This window comes from Cervus elaphus, chromosome 21 (genome assembly GCF_910594005.1).
Source record: "Cervus elaphus chromosome 21, mCerEla1.1, whole genome shotgun sequence".
Lineage (NCBI taxonomy): Eukaryota > Metazoa > Chordata > Mammalia > Artiodactyla > Cervidae > Cervus > Cervus elaphus.
The window spans coordinates 32,963,695-32,984,808 of NC_057835.1; positions in this window are offsets into that span (position 1 = coordinate 32,963,695).

Here is a 21,114-nt window from a genome sequence, read left to right on the forward strand (position 1 = left end):
ATTAAGACTTACTGAATTTAATGCTTACTTATTCTACTAAAATAGTCCTATGTGGGTGTACAACTTTTGAAAGTTTTTGGAATTGCATGGCAGTTTGAAACAATTAACATCTTGAATAACTGTATTTCAGAGGTTTAGTTGAGACTGGAATTCACAAAAAAAGATGGGAGATGAATATTCTAGCTTTGTGAACCCCTAAACCCCATATCTTCCTTAAATTATCTATTCTGCATTTAAAATATTTTTATCATATAAGAAAATGACCTTATATGACCACTCCAATTTTCTGAACACTTGTTATATACTTTCATAGACCCCAGTGTTGTTTTCAGGCATTGATTACATTTTCTTAATTATATATTGGTATAATTATTAGATTGATATTTGATTTCCTAATCAGACCACAAACTCAGGGCAGGAACCAAGTTGTCTTTTAATCACTGATGATGCCCAAATCTGTCAAAACACATGATGTCAACTAGGTTTTATACCAGGATGATGGCATCACCAATGCAATGGACATAAACTTGGGCAAACTCCAGGAGATGGTGAGGGACAGGGAGGCCTGGCATGCTGCAGTCTGTGGGGTCACAGAGGTTTGGACACGAGTGGATAGCTGAACAACAACAAGGAATGACTAAATCTTATAGGTGTTATTTTTTTGTAGCATGAATTAGACATTGATGTCGTTTATCGCTCAGTCATGTCCAACTCTTTTGCAATACCATTATGGCTAATTCTAAAATTTCAGGATTTCTTTAGGTCCTCTCAATTGCTGGGAGAATCACTGACAGTGATTACCAAATCCACTCACTTCAGTCATTAAGCATCTAATCACTCATTCAGCAACCTTTTTTTGAGTGTTTATTGTGTGCCAGGCATTTTTTTTGTTGCTTTCTTGATGCTTTGTTTTAATATTTATTTGGCTGTGTTGGGTCTTATTTGCAGCACCTAGGAACTTCATTGTATCATTGGAGAAGACTTTTGAGAGTCCCTTGGACTGCAAGGAGATCCAACCAGTCCATCCTAGAGATCAGTCCTTAGTGTTCATTGGAAGGACTGATGTTGAAGCTGAAACTCCAATACTTTGGACACCTGATGTGAAGAACTGACTCACTGGAAAAGACGCTGATGCTGGGAAAGATTGAAGGTGGGAGGAGAGGGGGAGGACAGAGGATGAGATGGTTGGATGGCATCACCGACTCAATGGACATGAGTTTGGGTAAACTTTGGTGATGGACAGGGAGGCCTGGTGTGCTGCAGTCCATGGGGTTGCAAAGAGTTGGACACGACTGAGCGACCGAACTGAACTGAACTTTTGTAGATCAGTGCCTCTAAACCACAAGATGTAGTGAGACTTCATTAGGTCTAAGTGGCTTTCAACTGCCTTAGTTTTAAGAAGGCTTGAGCGGTGAGCTAAGTATTTACATCTTCCTTATCCATCAGACCTCACACTACCACCTGTCTCTGACGCTCCCTCCAGCTTCGCCGTTCCCTGTTCATTCCCCACAACCCGCCCCCCGTTAGACCAGACTGGAGGAAGGAGCCCCTGTACGTTCTGTGCCATCTTAGGACTTGTGGTTTGGAAAACAACCCTCTAGTACAGGGATTTTTCGGCAGACTGTTCTGTGCTTTTGCGGATTTGGTTTCTGCGTTTCTTCACTCTATGGTACCTTCGCTGCCCCTCAGGCTACTGGCAGGAAGAAGCATCACTTAAAAAGTAATTTAGGAAATAAGTGTACTCCCCCTGGGGTGCAAATAAAAGGAAAAGTTGTGGTAAATAGCTAATGTAAGCACAAGGTGCCTTGGGGGACCCCTCAGAGTCACTTCTTTCAAATCAGCAATAACTTCTGGTGCTATTGGTCCTGGGGCAGCAGCCGTCAACATTGTTTAAAAAAGCTCCCTTATGGTGTTCTCATTAATTAACTGCACTGTTTGTTGATTCTAGATTGATTCAGTTTGTTCTCTGGAGAGTGTTTTTGGAAACTCAGTTCTGCCTTGATGCGGAATTTCATCTTCAGGCCCTAAATTCCCAGGATGGTGGTTTACTGGGACATATAGAAGATGAAGTGGAAAAGAGGATTTGTTAGATAAAAATGATAATCAAAATATTTTAAATTCAGATGTAATTTTTGAAGATTTTCCCCATAGAGCCAAAAAATTACCTGAAGCAAAGTTTGACTGACAGGCGGGTTTAACAAACACAACAAGACAAATGGCATGCAAAAGAGATAGGGAAGTATTTGTTGCTAATTACTTGAGAAAGCATTTTAATTAAGTTGTTTGCCAATTAATGCCTCAGTTTTAACATTCTATAAATATTTAAACATGTTTCATAAACTTTCCTTCTTACGGAAACATTTGCAAATGTTATTGTGAAGTTTCTTTGGGAATCTCATAAGAAAAAAACTGTACAGTTTAGACAATTCTAATTGCCATATTCATAAGTAAATAAATAGTCTTTTTTATCTTGGTAGCTTTCATACTTTAATATTCTCTATCTGCATAAACTTTTTTCCATGTTTTACCATGGAGTGTATATAAATGCAAGTTACATATTTTTTTGATCTTCCATAAAAATTGAAAATAATAAGGGATGTAGGCCATAATTTCAGTCTTTTAGGCAAATGCAAGAAAATGATTTGGGATGATATAAAGTCAGTTGTTAATGTTTCAATCATCTCTAACTTAAAACCTTCCCAAATGCTACTTACCCATTAAAATAAGGCAAAAGACAATATATGCAAGCAAAACAGAAGTATTTCTCTGTTACCAAGTTGGAGCTTAATCTGTGATATAAGCTATTATGAACTTAACCAAAAATATCTCAGGCATTTGCCTGGTGCTCTGACTGGGTGGCCAGGACCACTCCAAGCACCCACCAGCACACAGTAGGTTCTTGTTTCAGCCTGTCTGTCTCTTACGCTGCTCCCCACTAAGGCAGAGACTGCTTTGCCAAAGAGAATGTGCACACTTTGAACAGAGCTGGGTGGATGCCAGTCCTGTCTCTGATCAGGCCAGAGACAGCCATCCCCAGTACATACACTCCAGCACACAGCACCTACTGAATGGGAGAAGATACTTGCAAATGATAAGTCTGATAAGGGGTTAATATCCAAAATATATAAAGAGCTCATATAATCAATATCTAAAAACAATCCAATTTAAAAAATGGGGGGAAGACCTGAATAAAAATATTTTCCAAAGAAGACATATGGATGGCCAAGAGGCACATGAAAAGATGTTCAGTATCACTACCCATTTATTGGGCTTTCCTGATGGCTCAGACAGTAAAGAATCTGTCTGCAATGCGGGAGTCGTGGGTTTGATCCCTGGGTTGGGAAGATCTCCTGGAGAAGGGAATGGCAACCCACTCCAGTATTCTTGCCTGGAGAATCCCATGGATAGAGGAGCTGGAAAGCTACAGTCCATGGGGTTACAAAGAGTCGGGCACAACTGAGCAACTAACACACAATCATCTATTAAATGTAAATCCAAACCACAATGAGTTATCATCTCACACTTCTCAGAATAACTAATGTCAAAAAAAGAACAAACAATGAATGTTGGTGAGGATGTGGAGAAAAGGGAACCCTGCCACTATGGGTGCAAACGTAAGTTGATGCAGCCACTATGCAAATCAGTATGAAGGTTCCTCAGAAAACTGAAACTAGAATTGCCATAAGATCTAGCAGTTACACTTCTGGATATACATATTCAAATAAAACAAAAATACCAATTTGAAAAGATATTTACATAGTCACATTATTTACCATAGTCAAGATATGGAAACAACTGAAGTGTCAATCAATAGATGAATGGATAAAAATGTGACATATGCATGTGTACATAAAATGAAATACTACTTAGTCATAAAAAAGAATGGAATTTTGCCATTTGTAAATACAGATAGACCTAGAGGGTATTCTGTTTAGAGAAGCCAATCAAAGAAAGACAGATACTGTATGAAAATAACATAGAAACAGACTCACAGCTATAGAGAGCAAACTAGTAGTTAACCAAGGAGATAAGGGTGGAGGAATGGACAGGATGGAGAAAGGGCATTAAAAGGTACAAACTATTAGGCATAAAATATATAAGATACAAGGGTGGAATATACAGCATAGAGAATATAGTTAGTATTTTCTCATAACTTTAAATGGAGCATAATCTGTAAAAATATAAAATTCTTGTTGTATACCTGAAACTAACATAGTATTGTAAACAAACTACATTGTTGTTGTTTTTCAGTCAATAAGTTGTATCCGACTCTTTTGTGACCCCATGGACTGTAGCCCACTGGCCTCCTCTGTCCATGGGATTTCCCAGGCAAGAATACTGGAGTGGGTTATCATTCCCTTCTCCAGAGGATTTTCCTGACCCGGGGACCAAAGCCCTATCTCCTGCATTGGCAGGCAGATTCTTTACCACTGAGCTACTGGGATATCTATAAATCAACTATGCTGCTGCTGCTGAGTCGCTTCAGTCGTGTCCGACTCTGTGCGACCCCATAGATGGGAGCCCGCCAGGCTCCCCCATCCTTGGGAGTCTCCAAGCAAGAACACTGGAAGGGATTGCCATTTCCTTCTCCAGTGCATGAAAGTGAAAAGTGAAAAAGAAGTTGCTCAGTCATGTCCCACTGAGTGACCCCAGGGACTGCAGCCTACCAGGCTCCTCCGTCCATGGGATTTTCCAGACAAGAGTACTTCAATTTTAAAAAAAGAAATCAAATTTCAAATTGCCTTGAAATTCTTGGGGGTGGGGTGCGGAAACAACAAGAAAGAACACGTCTCACACTAGGGCCTTTTCCCATTCTGTGTGAATGGGAACATTGCTAAAATTAGTAAAGGTCGCACTGCTGCTTCTTGCTAAGAGAGTATAACTGGGTCTGGACTTGTCTTCCTGCTATAAATAATCAAAACTGGACAAAAATATATGGGCCTGCTTTCAGCCATTGAGTAACAGCCCTGCAGGACTGCGATCCCAGAGAAGGACTGCCCTGGCTTTCCGCCTGGAGGCACTTTCCTACCTGGCGTGCAGGGCACTGGCTGAGTCAGGGCCACAGTCTGGAGTGAGGGGAGGCTGGGGAACCGGAGCCTGTGGAGCAGAGAACCAGAGAGGGTGCGGTGTGGCCCACACAGAAAGAGCTCCAGGACACAGAGGATCCTGGATTCGTCGTTGTACTCATCTCCGCACACACAGGGTGAACCTCTGCTGGCTACGGCAGAAGAGATCAGGAGCTATAAAGGGAGCCGTCGTCAGAGCTCCCACAGGGCTCTGAGAAGCTGGGGGACCTACAGCCTGGATAGAGCAGAGGCCTCAAAAAGAGGCACTGAGATGCAGAATAAACTGAAACTCAGGAAACAATGGGCTTTTAAAAGACTGAGGAACAAGGAAATGATTTCATCTTCTTTTGTAACCAATTAATGAAATCTGAATATTTGAAATTTCTAGTATGATTTTCCTTTCTCTTTAATTAGCTAGACTCACTTTAGTTTCTAAATATATGGGCTTGGGGGAATAGATCTTTATTACAGATTTCCAGTATTTTAGAACCGTGTGACATATTTGTTGGGCATCATATATGGTCAATTATTTTTTTATTATTTCAACTCAAAAAAAAAAAAAAAAGCATGGCTCTTCTTTGTTGCCTTTTCCTTTTTTTACTGGACTTAATGGACTTTTCCGTCTTCTGTTTTCCTCTACTTGAAAGCTTCCTTCTCTTTGGAAGTTATACATGACTCTTTCATTCTCCCAATGGCTGCTTTAAACTTTTGATATATATACCCAGGACACCCCCAAGGTTAATTAACATTTTTATTCTCCTTTTAAAGAAATATCCTACATTCATCTTCTGATAAATATTTCAGAGTATTTTGGATCCACTGAATTTGAAACACATCCCTACCCTGCTCCCCAAATTAACCAGCTTCCTTACCATTTCCCAAGTGTGTAGAGGCATTTCCCATCCTTAATTCACAGACCAGCAGATTTTCGGTGGCTCCTGACTGCAGAAAGTCCAGCTCCACCTCTCTGGTTCACAAAGCCTATGACTCACCTCTTTGGTGGGCATTAAAACCTCTTTTGTGGTTTTAACCACAGCTCCCAACCCTCAGGCTAAGAGCCATTTTAAATATTTAACAAACTATTTGTTAACTGAAATGAGGATCCAAGTAAGAACTTAGATTGTAATTGTTTGATATTCTAAATATCTTTTAATTTTTACTCTTGTTCAATCCTGCTTCTCCCCCACCTTTTATGAAATTTATCAAGGAATCCAGGTGGTTTTTCCATAGTTTCTCACAGTCTGGAGTTTCCTAATGTCATCCATGGGTTTCCCAGATGTTGCTAGTGGTAAAAAAAAAAAAAAAAAAAAAAAAAACCCACCTGCCAATGCAAGAGCCATAAGAGACACAGGTTCAGTCCCTGGGTTGGGAAGATCCCCTAGAGGAGGGCCTGGCAACCCACTCCAGTATTTTTGCCTGAAGAATCCTATGGGCAGAGGAGCCTGGCGGGCTACAGCCCAAGGGGTTGCAAAGAGTCAGACACAACTGAAGCGACTTAGCATGCATGTATACAATGTCATCCCTCTGATGTTTACCATCTTGTATTCACCTCAATATGGCATGTGCTCTCTTCCTCATGACTCTGTATATGCTCGGCTTTTGCCTAGAATACCCTTGATCCTCTCTCTCTTTACTGGGTAACTCCTACTTATCAATCAGATCTCATATTAGACATTCTCCTTCTAGGAAGACATCCCTGACTCCTTTACCTCAATGGCCACAATGGATGCCCTTCTGTTTTGCTCCTAAAGCATCTTGACATTCTTTGTCATAGTATTCATTTTCCTCAGTTGCTAATGCTTGTCTATGCCATCTTGGGAGACAGCCTAGTTTTATTAATCATGGTATTCCCAGGTTCATGAAAGTGGCACAGGTACATGTTCAAGAAATATCAAGTGAGTTAATGAATAAGCAAAAAAATGAATGAATGAAATGGAGATAGGACAAGGACTTTTGTTTTACTATTTTCCACTTCCCTATGTTCTCCTGTATTAAGGAAAGAAATTTGTATTACACAGTCATTTTGTAATCACATATCTGAAGTAATCACCCATGTAATTTATTAGAATGACTGTGATACCCTGCAATCTGGGATCTACACCTATGTGATGAAATTTGACAAATAGCTGGAAGGTGCTTACTGAGAAACACCTCTGCACCTGCCATTCTGCTTGAGATTCCAAATTTTTAGAGTTATTCCCAACGTTGCTGCTGCTGCTGCTGCTAAGTTGCTTCAGTCGTGTCCGACTCTGTGCGACTCCATAGATGGCAGCCCACCAGGCTCCCGCGTCCCTGGGATTCTCCAGGCAAGAACACTGGAGTGGGTTGCCGTTTCCTTCTCCAAATTCCCAGCGTTAAATATTGCCAAATAAAAATTCTCCTTTTTTTTTTTTTAATGTTCAAATACCTCTAATTTGGTTCCAGGTTCAGCTCTCCTGTTTGTCTTGGGCAACAAGAGAGAAAAAGAAGGAAAAAACATATGTTAACCATTCCACATATCTGGTACCATCGTATATCATCCTTTTTAATCATTAATAATAGTGCCAAGTTATCACCTTTTTTTAAAAAGTCCTTAAGATTGAGAGAAGCACAAAGTAATTTGGCCAAGGTCACCCAGATAGAAAAGAATGTGTTGAGAACTGAATCCAGGTCTCAGTATTGTACTGTTGGAATTGTGATGCTGTGAATGTTTGCCTTCAGTCTACCAGAAAGTTTAATCTAATGCACTACCTCATAGGTAATATTTGTTTTTAAAAGAAACTTGTTATATGAATGGAAATGAAAGATTAAGGTACATGAGTGCTTCATAGGCCAAGAGCAACTAGGAGGTCTAACAAAGGGAAATGAAAGATGTGTTATCTGTTAAACTCAGCTTCAGAGGCCAGAGAAAGCAAAGACTCAAGCAGGGGAGGCTGGTATGGGAAAGAAGCAGCCCGTCATCGAACAAGACCAGGTCCTCTCTGTGAGAGCTCACTTCTCCTTGATACTGTTGTGCTCAGTCGTGTCCAACTCTTTGCAACCCCATGGACTGTAGCCCACCAGGCTCCTCTGTCCATGGGATTCTTCAGGCAAGAATACTGGAGTGGGTAGCCATTCCTTTCGCCAGGGAATATTCCCAGCCCAGGGGTCAAACCTGCGTCTCCTGCATTGTAGGCAGATTCTTTACCTCTGAGCCACCAGGGAAGCCCTACAGAAGTGTAAATAATAAATTTGTATTGTTTTCAGTCACTAAATTATCACAGAAGCAATAGGAATTAGGAACAAGCCTGAGTTAACAGTCAAAAGTAAGTCGTTCAATAGAAACGCTACTGTTGGCAGCCTGTTTGTTTTGGGGGAGGGGCTCCAGGAATATGCTAATTTGCATAACAGCCGGAAGTCTGGGTCTGCCAGCAGCTAGACAGCTGCCTGGGGGTCCCTTCAGCCTCTCATTGGCCGGAAGTTACCAAAAGACTCAATGCAGGCAGTTTCGCTGAAAGGGAGTTACCCACAATATCACTTCTGCTCTGATAGACCCAGACCTGTTAGAACCCACCTCACATAGATTTTCTGGGTTGAGCCAGCAATACCTGCCAAACACCCAGGAACCAATCGTAGCACATGATTCCGTGAATTTGTGATCTCCAAAATACATGCTTATATTTACACTCAGGGAACATGTTTGGAATTGTTGTTAGTAGGACTATACATCTGAAGTAAGTTTAAATCAATGTTAATATCCACCTCTTTTTTTTTTTTGACAAAATAGAGTGTAAAACAACAAAAATTGCTTTTGCTGATAGTTTTAGATTCTCAGAGCAGTTTGGTTATAAGTATCGGGAGGTTTAAAAGGCTAGATTCCTGAGCTTATTAAGGACTTTAGACCTCTATTTGATCTGAAGTAGAAATAGAAACACTGGACACACATAGTCTGTGATTCTAGGGCCGAAGGTGGGGGGCAACAATTGATAGAATTGTATGCGGAATGGTTCACGGATTGATTACCAACTGCAGGGAAGACAAATGCATTGGATATTTGAGACATCATTTGTACTAAATGCCTTCTTCCTACCTGAACTGTGAAGACGTAAACAGGTATGAATCATTTCCTTATCAGCCACTACCCCCAGGAACCCAAAGAATTCAATGTTAGGGAGAAGAAAAGAAATACAGAGAAGCTTCTCAACACTAAGCAAGGAAAATATCCTGTGTTGTGTCCTTTCAAAAGAAATGTGTAATGACTCATGATGTTGATGTTGATACTGACTCTGGAGATGTTTGATTCTTGTAGAAATACCAGCTTTGACAGGTGCCCACTAACCCCTACGCTGCTGAGCAGTTTATCAGGTTGAAAATGATGAACTCCTTGTCTAAGTGAGGAAAAACTCCATCAGTTGTTTATTTCTTTTTGCGTGCATGCTAAGTCACTTCAGTCATATCTGACTCTTTGCGACCCCATGGACTGTAGCCCACCAGGCTTCTCTGTCCATGGGATTCTCCAGGCAAGAATACTGGAGTGAGTTGCCATTTCCTCCTCCAGGGATAGATCCTGAGTCTCTTATGGCTCCTGCACTGGCAGGTGGGTCCTTTACCCCTAGCATTCTCTTTTGATTTCACTAAAGATTATTTCTAGAATGGCAGATAACATGGTTTGGGGCAACAGTTTTAGAGAAAGAACAGCTAAATATTTAATCTACTCTTATTTGTCGTGCTACACTGCTTTCTGAAACGGTCACGAAAACTTGATACAGAACTATGTATTGAAAAGACTGAAATTCTAGATCTGGCTTAGTCAAAGCAGCCAGTACTTTACTTATGAGACATCCTTATATTTCATCTAGGAGAACTGTTTAAAGGGAGGGAGAATTCAATGGACTGAACCAACTGCGAAGAATAAATACAGAAATTAACTCCTGGCACATCCTTTGTTCTGGCCCGTTATACATTGTGTTACAATCGCCCCTGTTGAATCACTTCTGAAAGAATTTCTTGCATAATGGCATTTTAGTCATCACTATAATGTCAACAAACAAGGCAGATTAATGCTTCCAGTCCTGAGCTGTCTTGCACTCTGCTTATTAGAATTGCAGTCAGAACTTCATTAGAATGAATGACATCTGATTCCATAAGGCAGTCACAACAGAGGCACCTTCTCGCTGTGGTGTCACCCTGCAGATGACAATGTCGGCCATTATGAATGACACTCCACAATTCGTTACTTCCTGCCTCAAATTGTAGTTAATCTTTCATCCAAACTGTACACATGTGTGGCTTTAAGTGGCCTATCACAGTGAGTACCCTGTAATGCCGCAAGCACATGGAGACTGACAGAAGGTAAATTGCTTGTCAGGAGGTCTGTATTTCAATTCACAGCATATTCCAAACACGTCGTGGTGAAAGCACGCCACAACAGCTGCTTTCATTGCTAACTATTTTTGATGTAAATGTCAATAAAGCTCCAGGCCCTTTCATATTTTTGGCCAAGAATGTCCATCTTTTCCTATGCAGGCTGGCAGGTGGAGTTCCATTTATCTACTCTTAGGAACATGTCCTATAATAATGATGGCCCCTGGAGGCCGTTTAGAGTGATTGAGAGCAGTGATTGGGACAATAGGCTGCTGAATTTCATGGCTGGAGTGGGTTGACAGGTGACTGCTTTTATACCCTCTCATCTGGTGGAGAAGGAAATAAAACACACACTTCCATCCGGTCCACAAGCAATCACCTCCAGGTTGAAGATCTATACTTATCGTTTATTCCATTCATCGGAAAAAAAAAAGATTGAGAGCCATGGTTAGAAAACAATCACAAATTCCCCAGCAGATCTAGAGTTTTTAAAGAGACAGCAACAGAATTTATTTTCTGTAGGCATACAGATAGGAGAATTAAGCAAACAATTTTGAATGGGATATGGAGGCCTTTGAGGACCTTCCTCCTTTTCCTTGTAAATGTCCCTTTTGGGATACCAGCTGTTCATGCTGGTATAACAAACTCTCTCTTTTAACTAATGCTCTGAGGAAGATGACTGAAGCTTGACCTTTCGTAGCTGAAAGCTAGTGGATATATTAAAAATCAATTCAAGGACACTGCTTTTGAGCATATTTGCATTCAAATATGTCTGTATGTTATAGCAGTGAGCATAGAGCATAACAGCATAAAGTTACAGCTCACACTCTTTTATTCACCACACTTATTGAGCATCTGCTACAGGCAAGGCTTTCTATTTTACACTAGGGTTGGGGACACAAACTAGAGTTAGACAAACACCTACCTGGACGTAGTAAGAGTAATAACATGAAGTGAAAGTATATTAAATTTGTGTTTATTTCTTATAGCCTTCCTTTGACTTCTAATTTTGTGTGTTATTTGTAATGTACACACTCTTATGATTAGACTATTGCAGGTAACATTTATAATAAATGTTTGAAGTACATGCTCTTTTTTTTCTGTGATATTAAGTATGTAACTTAGAAGTCTGGATACAGTTCTCAAGAAAAAAGTATAACTCCAAAACGAGTTGTTGTTCAATCCCTCAGGGGTGTCCAGCTCTTTACAACCCCATGGACTGATCTGTTTTTAATCCAATCTCCACCATTTAGTAGCCTACTAGCCTTGGAAGACTTAAGTAACCTTTCAGCCTTGCATGCATGCTAAGTCACTTCAGTTGTGTCCAACTCTTTGCAATCCTATGGACTGTAGTGCCAGGCTCCTCTGTCCATGGAATTCTCCAAGGAAGCATACTAGAGTGGGTTAGCACTCCCTTCTCCAGGGGGTCCTGACCTGGGGATTGAATCCAGAACTCCAGCATTGCAGGCAGATTCTTGACCATTTGAGCCTCCAAGGAAGCCCTTATTAGCCTTAGTTTCTTTGTATGTTAACTAACAACAGCTAACTAACACGTGCTGAGCATTTACTATGCATTGAACACTTCATTTGCATTATTTGATCCAATCCTTACAAAAGCTCTTGGAATTGATTGCTTTAATTATCCCATCTTACAAAGGGTAACATAACAAGGCTAGTAGTGGAGCCAGGACTGGATTGCTTATAACCCAGTGAAACATATCCCGAGAAATGGGTGAAGGGTGTCAAAAAGTAAAAAAAGAAAAAAAATGCAGCTGTAAAACAGACATAGAAATTTTGAATCATATTCAAAATATTGACTTTATTTTTACAAAAGGATATGGAAGGAGAGATACATTATTTTTTTCTTTTTCACATTTTTTTCTGAGCCAAAGACTTAGTCCTATTCTTCACCTTCTTTTTAAAAACGTAAAACTAAAATGACTCTGTACTGTACTTTCTTTACCTTGCTTCCAGCCAAGAAAATCTATTTATTGTTTTACTTCTTCTCTTCCAATTATTCTAGCCTTGCAAAAAATGAAAATAAAGGGATAGGGGCAAGAAATTAGTCACTGAACATCTTTGAGTTTAACCACAAGATTTTGGGACAGGGCTCCTAATTCAACAAATAAGTATTAAATTATCACTATTTGCAAAGTACTGTCTCTTTGCTAGGGAAACCTCATATTACCCTCCTGAAGCTTACATTCTATTGAAAGAGGAAGTCATTAAACCAATACGTTTATATATAATATAATTAAGATGGAGAATAAAAAGAGTAGCATTTGATATAGCTATTAGGAAAGGTTGCAATGAGAAGATGACAGTTGATCAGGAATGTGCATAAGAGAAAAAAAGATTCTAAACTTCTATTTCAATCTCATAATGCTGACTCATTGTATTCTATTCAATAAGTTAAACTTTGTTGGTTTTTTTTTTGAGATATAGGAGTTGCAACAACAAATTATGAAGCATTTACTGGTCAGATTCAAGTTAACACAGATGACTCAAGTAACCCAGTGAAACACATCCCGAACATGTAATTGGTCTCTAGCTCTTCCTACATTTTTTGGAAACCAAGAGTGTGTATTATTAACTATTCAGTTTTCCTGTCCATTCAGATATGAGAGCATCATCACAGAAAGAGAATGTAGGAGATGATTTCACAATGACTGGGGACTGAGTAACTTCTAAATGAACTAAAATATTGACAGCATCATTTCTCGATTATCCCACTGCTTAATCTGAACTGAATATTGGACTAACTAAATTGCTGGGAGATCAGTGGAGATGGTATCCATTTTCCTCATGGCTCTTTTCAGTGTCTGGATCAGACTTTCTCTTGGACCAACAGACTCTAACACCTCTTCTGGAATTGATTCCAACCGATGATGAGCTACATCTGGCCTGTGAAATGAAAATAGCAAAACCTTTGATTGAGTCCAAGTTAAGTGGATCTACATCATCTGCTCAGTCAACTTTTGCCAAGATGAATGATGCTGTGTCAGTGTTCCATAATTTCAGAGGTGGAGTTCCCCTTTTGAAAGACAAGGTGTTTTCCTTTATATAGGCAGTGAAAGTAAAAAAGACAAACAAACAACAACAACAACAAAAAACTTCTGTGTGTGAAAATGCATTTGGCTCCTCTATATATTTGGACAAAAAAACCCTAAAATAATCCTATTTTAGCCCTTTTTTGTTTTTGTTGGATCTCTGCCATCCTGGCTGGCCCTTATCAAGTTACACAAGGCGGGCATTAAAGTTCTGGAAAAGTGATTCATTTCCCTGCTTCCTAGTATGAGAAGAGTCTAAACAGGAACAAGAATGTGAAGGAAAAGGAGCGAGCCAATAACTTTCAGAGTCTGTGAGTGTTTCCCAGTTGTTTTAACTCCCAGCTCAGATTCAAAAATATTTACTCCATAAGGAATACAAATGGTGGCAATAAGCAGAGGGAGAAAGACAAGAAACTCGAAGTTTATTTTACAAATTTGTCCAGCTTCCCACATGGAAGAGCAATAGACATAGAAAGGGCAATGAGCTGAAAACGGATATTTTTGAAACTTGGGAAATCACCCAGCTTTGGGACTAGAGGCCATGGTGTAGGCTGCAATTCCAATCCCAATGTCTAAAGCCCATTCTAAGTCTAACTGTCTCCATGGGGAGAGAAGGAGGCTGGGGATTTTGATGTTGCGATTGCTTAAGCATCACCATAAGTGTTTGGGATAATTTAATAGAATGTGTTGTAATGCTGAGATTGCTGGTAAAACCCCTATACCTTTAGATCCTGCCAAACTAACAAATGATCTTATAATTACATGAACTTCCAAGTTCTCTCTTCATGATGTCCCCATTAAACTAACCCTAGGCTTCTGTCTTCTGTAGCAATATTCTAAGTTACTTATGGGATTTGGGGATATTCACATTAATTTCTATCACCAAGGCATGATGTAGGTTTTTACTTTCAGATTTTGTGTTCTTGTATAGGTAAGAGCCTCTGAAACCATTTTCCTTTTCTCTCCCTCCTCAATTAACTTTACCAGTAGCCAGAATACAAGAGATTCTTCTTGTATTCTTGTTGTCTTGTAAAGACTGAACAGTCACAGTAACATTTGACTCTAAATAGCTCCTCCTGTCACTTGTATTAATTTAACTTGAATCCACTGCATCCATTTCTTAACCTCTCTCTCTCTACTGCACTAAATTATCTAACAACAATTAAGTAAAAATAGACCTGAGAAGTTAATGCACTGCACTGAAAGAAAACTCATTAATGAGCTGTGGGCTGATGTTAATTAGGGCTTAGGGAAAAAATTAATTTTAAATGTATAAATTATATGTACATAAACTATAACAGGCTACTAAACTCATATACAACTGCATAAACTTATTTTGAAGCAAAGATTAAGCCAAAGAAATGCAAAATCATCATTTGTTTAATTGCATAGTCATGTCCTACTCTTTTGCGACCCCATGGACTGTAGCCCACCAGGCTCCTCTGTCCACGGGATTTCCCAGCCAAGAATATTGGAGTGGGTTGCCATTTCGTTCTCCAGGGGATATTCCTGACCCAGGGATTGAACCCACATCTCCTGCATTGGCAGGCAGATTTTTTACCTCTGAGCCACCAGAGAAGCCCTATGGGGTCAATAAAAAGCAGAATTGCCAAGGCAGAAAATGGAGCCAGTAATGTGGAGTATAGGCTTTCTTAGAACTCAGAGAAAAAGTAAAAAATAAAAATAAAAGTGATGGGACAATTTTTTAAGATATAGCCTGGAGACTCAATATACAAATAATGTGTCTGAAGAAAAAAAGACGAACTAAATATCAGTAACTTTGACATAATATTGGAAATTTCCTGAGCTAAAGGAAGGCAAAAGCATGCACATTGCAAGTCCCCACCATAAATGGGTAAATTTAATAAGTTTTTGTTATTTTTTAGTCACTAAGTCATGTCTGACTCTTTTGTGACCCCACAAACTGTAACCCACCAGGCTCCTTCCTGTCATGGGATTTCCTAGGCAAGAATATTGGAATGAGTTTCCATTTACTTCTCCAAGGGATCTTCCAGACCCAGGGATCAAACCCAGGTCTTCTGCTAGCAGGTGGATTCTTTGCCATTAGTGTCACCTGGGAAGCCCAATTTAATAAGTGGCACATACCAACATATGTCCTACTGAAATTTTTGGACAGCCAGGAAAGTGAAAATATTCCCGAAAGACTCCTGTAGTAAAAACAGCTTATCTTTAAAACCATTGAATCAGGTTAGCCTCAAACCTCACCCGTAATATGAGTAGGAAGAAAATCAATAGATGCTTACAATATTTGTTCAGTTCAGTTCAGTTCAGTCACTCAGTCGCTCTTTGCGACCCCATGGACTGCAGCACGACAGGCCTCCCTGTCCATCACCAGCTCCCGGAGTTTACTCAGACTCGTCCATTGAGTCGGTGATTCCGTCCAACCATCTCATCCTCTGTCGTCCCCTTCTCCTCCTGCCTTCAATCTTTCCCAGCATCAGGGTCTTTTCAAATGAGTCAGATCTTCACATCAGGTGGCCAAAGTATTGGAATTTCAGCTTCAGCATCAGTCCTTCCAATGAATATTCAGGACTGATTTCGTTTAGGATGAACTGGTTGGATCTCCTTGCAGTCCAAGACAACCTCAAGAATATTCTCCAACACCACAGTTCAAAAGCATCAATTCTTCAATGTTTGTAGGGAAAAGTTAACTCTATAAATTTCAATGAAGAAATAACAGCAAAGATTTTATCAGGTATACATGCAATCAGAAAATAAAAATCAATGTATACTTTTAAAAATACTATGTGAAGGCTCACTCCAACTTTGTCGTTGTTCAGTTGCTTAGCCGTGCCTGACTCTTTTGTAACCACATGGACTGTAGCCACCAGGCTTCCCCGTCTATAGGATTTCCCAGGCAAGAATAATGGGGTGGGTTGCCATTTCCTTCTCCAGGGGGTCTTCCTGACCCAGGGATCAAATCCGAGTTTCCCATGTCTCCTGCAATGCAGGTAGATTCTTTACGGCTGAGCCAGATATGTCGTTATACATCTGTACAAACCCATAGACTATACAACACCAAGAGTGAACCTTAATGTAAACTGTGGACTTTGGGCGATTATGATGTGTGGGTTTACCTTTGGTAAAAAATACATTAATACCATTCAGGAGGGTGATGTTCATTATGGGGAAGGCTATGCATGTGCCGGTCGGGGGATATGGGGAATTTCTTTACCTTCCTCTCAATTCTATAATTAACCTAAAACTGCTCTCAAATTACATCATAATAATACTTTAAGAGTAACGGTAGAAATATTTTAATTAGAGAAGAGTGGCCTGGTTTTCAACTCTGCCCCTTGGAGCCCTTGGGGTTTCACAGACCCACTCTGAGACAATGGTGAACTTGAAAGATAAAAGGATGTGGAATAAAAAGACACAGAGCCCAATACTTTGTTGATAAGCAACACATGCAAACAACAATAATCCCAAAACAAAACAAAAGTGCCTCACCGACATAAGGTCTGAAAAATGGTACGAGTAAGTTAACTGAACTGTTTGAGAATCAGTTTTCTCATCTAACAAAATGGATAAATATAACCTAGGATTATTTTGTAGATTTTCTTATACACTGAATGTAAAAGGCATGATATAGCACAGACATCCAATGATGACTTTCTTCTCTGTCTCCCCTCCATCAAAAATTAATGGGGACTAGATTATATGCTTTGAATCATCCTTCTTCAACCTGTTATTCATATGGATCATTCCTGTATATTCAAGAAATACTACACTTTCATTTTTGCCTAAACTAAAAAATGTCTGGCAAAACTAAATTACAAAAGCATATCAATGCCAAGCACAAATGGCTGTTAGATCATCCACAGTTTGTGATAGTGTGCATCTTCCATTGGCATAGAGCATTGGGAATTGACTCTTTGCATATTGCTGCCTAATGCATACAAATTCTCTCTCGTTTTAACATCCCGTGCCAGTTAAGTGTCTGGATACTCTTTTCTTCCCCCCAGAACAACATTCAAATATGCTAGAAAAAAGAATTCTCATTGCATCTGGTTTAATTGGTGGGGAAGAGCTCACATGCAAATGTGTATGTTGATCCTCAGTAGCTCTGTACCAAAAAAATGTGTGCCTGACACCAAGCTCTAAGTTTTCTCTTTGGGGCTAAAGGGGAAGTTCTGGGGAGAATAGTAAAATTCTTCTTTTATCTTTCACTTATATCCATCCCTCTCCCTTTCTCATCCTTCCTACTTTCATGGCCTTCCACATGCACAATACATAGAATGTCAGGTGTAGGTCAATGGGTGTTGCTGGTGGCAAAAGGTGACATTCTATGTATTGTGTATGAGAAAGTTAGAAGTTATATTATCTGAAAAAAAAAAATTATACATGTCCATTTAGGGCATGGTTTTTCTGCCTCAGCACAACAAAGAGTTTCAATACACTCTCAGCCTCACCAGTTACTCTATTTTTTTTCAATGTTTCTTTTTTTAAAAAATTTTTGTATGGTTCTTTTTTTAATTTATTTTTTAATTGGAGGAAAATTGCTTTAAAATGTTGTGTGGTTTCTGCTATACAACAATGCCATAATTATACATTATAATTATATATTCCCTCCCTTGGGAGCCTCCCTCCCCTCCCCCGTCCCACTTCTCTACATCATCCCAGTGCACCTGGTTGGGCTCCCTGTATTAAAAAGCAACTTCTCACCAGCTACCTTTTTACCCATGGTAGTGTGTATATGTTGATCCTACTTTCTCCATGCATCCCACTCTTTCCTTCCCCCACTGTGTCCATAAGTCCATTCTCTACATCTGTTTCTCCATTCCTTCCCTGCAACTAGCTTCATCAATATACTTTGTTTACTACAGAAGAATGGGTGTCCTCTCAGCCTACCTTCAAGCCCACCACAAGAAGGGTTCCTGATTCAGCAAAAAACAAAATTATCTAGACATTTACTCCTCAATAGAGGTCAATGCATACATTAGCACTGTCCAAAAAGTTTTGTCTGTGCTTTCTGATGATTTAATTCTATACATGGACAAAGCTTAAAGAACCTAATACCCATCTCCAATCAAACATTTCCTCTGTGCCAGTCCAGCTTCATGGATTCCTGCTGCTGCTGCTGCTGCTAAGTCGCTTCAGTCGTGTCCGACTCTGTGCGACCCCATAGACGGCAGCCCACCAGGCCCCCCAGTCCCTGGGATTCTCCAGGCAAGAATACTGGAGTGGGTTGCCATTTCCTTCTCCAATGCATAAAAGTGAAAAGTGAAAGTGAAGTCACTTAGTTATGTCCGACTCTCAGCGACCCCATGGACTGCAGCCCTCCAGGCTCCTCCGTCCGTGGGATTTTCCAGGCAAGAGTACTGGAGTGGGGTGCCATTGCCTTCTCCAGTGGATTCCATTCATTGTCTCATTTAATTTCTACAATGTGTCTGTGAGGAAGCAGCCCCATTGGGCTTCCTAGGTGGCACTAATTATAACGAATCTGCTTGCCAATGCAGGAGACATGGGGTTCGATCTCTGGGTTGGGAAGATCCCCTGGAGAAGGAAATGGCAACCTGTTCCAGTATTCTTGCCTGGAGAATCCCATGGACAGAGGAGCCTGGTGGGCTACAATCCATAGGATCTCCAAAGAGTTGGACACGACAGAGCAACTAACACTTTGACTTTGGAGTCTGCATTTTACAGCATCTCTGGTGATTCCTGAGTGCAATAGAAGTAGGACCAGTACTCAAGCATATTGACTCCCAAGCATTTGCTATTTCCCACTCTGGAAAGATCACTCTTCAGCCAGAGGGCCCCACAGTCTCCCAAAACTGGAAGTCTCCTAAGGCAGATATGAGAAATCTTCCATGTGGATATCATGCCCCTTACTGAACTCACTGATTTTGTGGAAAATGTTTTGATAATGGTAATAGTAGCAGAGGCTTTTAGAACACTCTTAAGAGCAGGGCTTCCCTGGTAGATCAGATGGTTAAGAATCCTCCTGCAATGCAAGAGATTAGATTTGATCCTTGGGTCGGGAAGATCCCCTAGAGAAGGGAATGGCAACCCACTCCAGTATTCTTGCTTGGAGAGTCCTGTGGCCAGAGATGCCTGGCAAGTTACAATCCATGGGGCTGCAGAGAGTTGGACACAATGGAGTGACTAACACTTTAAGTGCAATAGCACGCTGAGTGTTTTACATCTGCTATATCCTCTAGCAGCCTCTGAGGAATAGGCAGCCCCCTGTATCCAGATGCAGTCACCATGGATACAGAGCCCTGACTATGGGGCTGGATCATCCACAGATTTTAGTACCCGCAGTGGGTCTTGGAACCAATCCCCTATGAATACCCAGGGATGACTGTGCTATTTTTTTAATCTATTCTTCCCAGCTAGGAAACCAGGGAAGAATAAGCATTTGAAGAATAGTTTGGTTTCAGAGGCTATGCTTTTATATCTGTACATGACACTGTTTCTGGGAGTCATTTGGCTGAAAAACAAGTAGACAGGTAAGACTTGATGGAACTGATAAGCTTTCCTTTGAAGTTCGCTTAGTGATGCAGAGAGCAGAATGAATTCATCAGACAATGGACAGACAGTTGCTCAGAGGATGTTTCAAAGAGGAGTTCAAGAAGGACACTGTAAACATCATAACTTATCTTTAACTTGTTTGTAAATTTTGTGAGTAGTTAGGGTTCAGGTAACATAGTCTCGACATGAAAATTATTCTTTTGTGGATAGAATAAAACATGTAGGACTTCGGTGAAGCTTCAAAAACCCAGAAAAGGAAAATTTTCCTCAGGCAATTTGGTGCGGTCAATCTTATTAGGTTATTAATTTTCATTGAAACTTAGATAAATAATAAAATACATTATAGCATTAAGTGGGTTGCTAATCTTTATCTCATGTCAGCTTTGCTAAAATTTTGCTCCAAGGTTTCCCTCTTGTTTATTTATATTCATTTCTTCGTGCTGCCAATATTCATTCACTGGATCTGTTCTAGAATGCTTGACTTATATTTGCATCCCCGGAAATAAGAAGATCTTGGTATAAAACAGACACTCTGTGTTTATTGAATTGTATTAAGTGCTAAAGTAAATTTACCCCATGAAAAAATTATATGTATGTGTGTGTGTGTGTGTATGCAGGAACTAAAATCTGTATTCTCCGCTCTCAAGTTGCTTCTAATTGAGTTTGATCCTGGACATTTTCATCAGACAAGGCTAGCTCTTCAATGTTCAAGTGACGATAGATTATGAGATTAAATGATTGGATAAAAGACTAATTTCTGAATCTAAAGTGGAATTTGCTGATCCTCTGGTTCAGAAGTTTGCCTGCATGGATACGCAGGTGCTTCAGTCGAGTCCCTCTCTTTGCAATCCCGTGGACTGTATCCCGCCAGGCTCCTCTGTCCATGGAACTCTCCAGGCAAGAATACTGGAGTGAGTCACCATGCCCTCCTCCAGGGGATCTTCCTGACCTAGTGATTGAACCCACGTCTCCTATGTCTCCTGCATTGGCAGGCAGGTTCTTTACCACTGTGCCACCTGGGAAGTCAAAGACAGCTCCAGAATCCTTGAAGGCTGTCCTTCCTGTAGCTGACTGAGCTGTCCTTCCAAATCAGGGTTAAGACCACTGGGCATGGCAGTTTCAGAATAAGAGCATTTGCTTGCAATATACCTGGCTTGGTGGATGGATTCTGGAAGTTAGTT